Source organism: Pseudopipra pipra, chromosome 2, assembly GCF_036250125.1.
Source record: "Pseudopipra pipra isolate bDixPip1 chromosome 2, bDixPip1.hap1, whole genome shotgun sequence".
Lineage (NCBI taxonomy): Eukaryota > Metazoa > Chordata > Aves > Passeriformes > Pipridae > Pseudopipra > Pseudopipra pipra.
Window position 1 is genome coordinate 47,969,283 of NC_087550.1, and position 5,449 is coordinate 47,974,731.

Here is a 5,449-nt window from a genome sequence, read left to right on the forward strand (position 1 = left end):
TCCCATCACATATGTAGCCACTCTCCTTTCACAGGCGCAAAAATGTGAACAAAATGATAGATTCCTGGAAAAGACCAGAAGTTTGGAGTGAAGAATCTTTTCAACACTAATGGCCTATGTACTTACAACTATTTATTATTAATTTACATTATTTGGCTTTTATGTTTATGTGATTTTTATTTCTATATCTAGACTTAATTTCATTCCACATAAAGGCTGCATCAAATAGGTTTGTCAAACATGTATTGGTATTTTAAATGCTGTTGCTCTTAACCACAAAACTAGTATTATTAACCCAGGAATTCCATAATTCAGTTTATCTGTATTTACACAGTGCCAGCTCAGAGCTGGCCCAATGGCTCTGGAATAGTGTTTGAAGTAAATGGACTTTCTGCTTTGGAATAGCATTACATTGAGGGTAGCTGGGTATTTCTTTCACTCTTGTTTACTTGGAGTGAATTTTACCTATTAATTTACTGGGATAGCAGGGCTTCATTTTTAATCCTTAGGTTCCTGAGGGTGGCTATGAAATTTGATTCTCTAATGACAATATAATTTTGTCTGTGAACATGATTACTCTAAAATATAGATGGGTGTTAACAAAAGATCCTAAATAAAATGGTTTTGTATGATATTCCTAATGATTTGAAGACAGGTACATCAACAGTAGCTATCTCTCAATTACATTAATTTTGAAAGTGTTTTTGGTATGAACATAAAGTACTCATTTATCAGGATGTAATTATGCAAGATCGGGACATCTCCTAGGATACTGGCACTGATGATGACAGCAAAAGTCTGGGCCTGGTGCTTAATATGTCTGTAGCCATATGAGAGTGGCTGCCCAGTGCTGGACAGTACTCTATGTATTCTATATTATATAACCCATATAAACTCATGTATATATAAATTAAAACAAACTAATTAACTAAAAAAAGAACTAGCAGCTATCATAAACAGGAAAAAAAAATCTTCATTCTTAAGTTTGCTAAATCCCCTTTCTCATTCTGCTGAAAGCTTCTCTAATTTCCCCTTTCCTTCTCGATATTTTCTATTAGGCTTGTTCCCAACAAAGGACACATGGAAAAGAGTACATTTTAATCATATATTTAATACCAGTCTGTATAGATCAAACTGGAAAAACATATCAGTAGAATCTCAGGATGGACTCAATATGTGCCTTGGATTCAGTTGCTCCTGTCAGATCTGTGTCTATTCTCTTTCTCAGCCTCAGCTTTCCAATTATTAAGTGTATTAGCATCAGTCACAGACTATGAATACATTATTTTATGCACTTTGCAGCCAGATGGGTAGTGACTCCCATACTTAAACATAGGTGTGTACTAGTATGTTAGATCTTGAGTGGGAGTATTTGATTTGGATTGGTCTTCAGTCACTGCTTCAGAAGGGTCTGCTGCAGGTCCTTCCTGCCAGTCTGATGAGGATGTCAGATACCCTGGTAAATCTAAAATATCACTAGGCACACATCCAGGCACATGAAACGGTTCTTGACAGGAGAACTTACACCTGAAGCACAAGCAGAGCAGACAGATAGCTGGAGAGAATACATGGTAGCTGTGACTGCAAATACATCTGGATTTAGTTTGATTTAAAAATATTTAAATATCCTGTGTGGAGGGCTAACTACCTGTACTTAACTAATCCTGGCCTGGGTAGACTACAAAAGTCTACAGTGTCTTCAATCACAGTTGTTCTTTTTTTGTTATTGTTTGTATGGGGATTTTGTGTGGATTTTTTTTTTTGGTTGGTTGGTTGTTTTTTAAGAAACCCCTTTCCAGTCAAACCTGAGATAAATAGTGAAGAATAGTAGATGATCCATATAGACCTGCAACATGTGCAGGTGTCCAGGTGGTTTGTAGTGTGCAAGGCAGAGCAGAGGGATAAAGCATAGTATGGTATAACATTAGGCATAGAATGGTAAAGCATATGTTTGTATGTTGTTCAGATTTTCTTTAAAGTCATAGTAATTTTGGACTTAGTATGGTATAAACTCAGAGGAAGTCCACTGGAATCAGTGACTCTGAGGAGAAAAGGTCTCCACAAGCCAGGTGGTGCAAAGGAGATACATGCACTGAATTGGGCAGAGGCTGTTACTTGAAGAGTAACACAAATACATACCTGGGAGCCATCTCATTCAGTCTGCACTCAGACCTTCACACTAAATAGGCGTCTTTTAGACCAGAGCTGTCTCTTTACTGATGTTCTATTGGAGGCAGCCACAGAGATGCCTGATCTGTAAATGCTATCCTGTTGAGCAAGCTGTTCACATCTGATGCAATTGTCTCTGCATCTACTCCTGTGGTCTCAGGTATGAGTAGTACATGGGATTGCAGAATCACTTTTTATAGCAGACAGGTTAACATGCCTCTCCATAAATTCTTTGCTCTAGAGACTTTGCAACCAGAGTCTGAGAGGTTCACTGAATCCACAAGAGATATTTATGTTCCATGCCACCATGTCAAATACAAATTTTCTTAAGTGCCTAAGCTGTGAGGACACCACACTGTATAAATGGGTAGGTAAATGAAAGTTGATGATGTGGGAAACTTCTACCCTTAGTTCCTGTGCATCAAGACGCTCTTTCTGAGCACAAGCAGTCCCCAGCCTAGATGTGCTATGGGCACAGAGGGAAAACGAAACAGTTGGAGATTTGTCATTGTCAAACCTGCTGGATCTCACACCTCCTACCTTAGATGCCTGTGACTGCAGTGAAATGGTCCTGATCTGTGAAATGGTCTGTGATCTGTCTGTGTCCTACCCTGGCCCCATACAGAGCTGACTTAATCTGTCACAACCCAGATCCTAGCTGCTCCAGCACCCTAAAAGCCTGTTCTGCTCCCACATCAACTCCAGGGCTTTCAGCTTCCCCACCCACCTCTCATCCTCCCCTGCACTGACTGGTGAAATCCCCATCTCCCTGGCTGACCCCAGCTCCAGCTTTGCATGCTTTCAGCCATTCTCTACCATCATTCACAATTCTTCCCCCAGTTTCTGTCTTTTCCCAAGGTCCCATCCTTTCAGAGACCTTCTGGGGCTCTATTTCACTCCCAGCCCTACTTGCACAACTGTTGAAGCCAACACTCAGGTTGCCAGCAGTGGTGAGCAAGCAGAATTTCATTCAGTGCAGAGGAACTACATCAGTTTATACCAGCTGATATCTGGGTGCATCATTCACCACCACACAGGCTTCCCTGTACACAGTGTCGTGGCACAGCTCTCTGTACACCCTTCCAACCCACCAGCTCCTCCTAGCCAACACTGCCTTCAGCCTACACACCCCTCCTGGCCCTTCTGCAGCACTGCCAGCTCGCATGACCAAGCTGACTCCCTGTCATTATTCTCTCTTCTTCTACTAATCTATTTTTTTCTCACTTCTCTGTGTCTTTTTGTTTTTTTCTGCATTTCAGTCTATCACCTGTTTAAAATTAAGCACATGCTTAAATACTCTGCCAAAATGAGCCTTAGATTTTCTCAGTGGTTTTCCATCCTGTATTTGATAATTACCCCCCGCCTGTTTCTCCAGAACATATGGGGGTCATGTATCTAGCTCTTATGTTTAATTTTGCACACAGTTTAGATTACACTTTGTGTGAAACATGCTACCAAAAGTGAAGCTCTCCTCTCCTTTCTCTTCCTTTCTTTCTCTTTAGTTAAGCATACGTGTAAAGAAACCTTTCAATGCATTTGCAGAGCCCGAATACAGTAGAGTGACACAAAGCATTCTGGATATTGCTATGCAAATGACATGCCAAGAATGTTTAGACTGTACCTTGAAGCAGTAAACAAGTTGATTGTCATGGTGTCATGGTAACTAGAGCTGGATCCCCTTCATACGAATGAGGTCCCAACCTTTGTTTTTATTTGGATTGCTAAAGCAACTCAGTGGTCCAAAGTGCATCACACCCTTGGTCCTCTGGAGAGTAAGAGGTACAAGAAATGGATTCATGTATCAGGACACCATTTAAAAAGAAAAAATGAACTACTCTGACACTCAGCTTCAGGTCACTGAGGATATTCAAGCATACACAGATCTGAGTTGGGTGATGCTATCAACACCATGGGGATTTGCCATGTACCCTAGGCAGCACTGCTGTCCCACTAATGTAGTTACAATACACAGAAATTATGTTTGGGGGTGACAAAAATTGTGTCTATAAACTGGTGATGTGCTCCTATCTCACAGAAGCATGGAAATATGGGTGCTGGAGAAGGCAGCAGGGCTCTTCTGTGAGCAGCATCTCTATGTGGGTCTATAGGATCGAGAACTCAGACTTCTGGTCAGCAGCTTGTATTGTCCACTCGATACACAATTTCTTGCCAAGCAGAGGCATGACCATTTCCCTGGTTTTGACTCAGCCATCCTTCCCTGGGTATCAGGAAAGCCCTCTATCACCACAGGAGAATCACACCAATGACTTAGAGATTACAGAGTCTTTTTCCTAACCTAGTAACTCAGGGTTGAACTATTCCAGGCTCTGATGAGCCATGTCATTTACCAAAGTAAATGCACTCCTGGAAATTGTTCATCCAAGCTGAGCCACCAGACTTGGCTCCAAACCTCATCTTCTACCTTTGCAAACAGAAGATACTTTCACTGACAAAACCAGCAACAAGTCAACACTGTCCTACTGTACAAAATAAACTAACTAGGGTTTCCTAGAAGGCTGTGGAAACAGAAGTTCAAGGCTAAAAGATTGGCCTTACTCCAAATGCTCAAAAAGGGAATTCTTTTTTTAAGAGTCATGTGCCCAATGGTAAGTGCCAGCTGATCTCAGAGCATTAATTTGGCAGAGGAATTTGCCCTTTTTGCACTAATTATCACTAGTGATCTGAGCTTTAAGGAGGACCACAGAGCTGCTGAGCCAGCCTGGTACCAACCACAGGGATGAACCAAGGAATCAGCTTGCTGTCTCTCTCTATTGGTTCTTCCATCTCACACAGTTCAATACATGTTGGAAGATACTTTGAAAAGAATCTTTCATAATATAGGGCACAGAATGATAACCCTCCATATGCTGAGAAGTGTGTGAGCTCCTTGGCAGTGCACCAAACCTGTCTCACATTGCCTGAGGCCTTGCATGCTGTGTATTGGCTCTTCTCTGTGCTTGTGTTGACTAGAGATGCTACATCCCACAGTCCTGTTTCATCTCTTGTTGTCTGAGGTGACCTGCAGTGATCTGTCTGAATGACTCACATGCAACTCCTTAATTCACACTATCAGTAAGAGGGTGGGAATCCTCCCACCAGCTGCAAGACCTGCACTGAAGACATACTGCAACTGCTTGGCCAGACTCGCCATCCAGAATGAGAGCAGAGGAAGAAGCCCTGGAAGACAAGAGTTATCTCCTTCTGCAGGACATACCTTGGCTAGACCGGCTGAATCAGGCCCCGGAAACCATTGCAATTGAGGCAGTCTAGAAAGACTGGC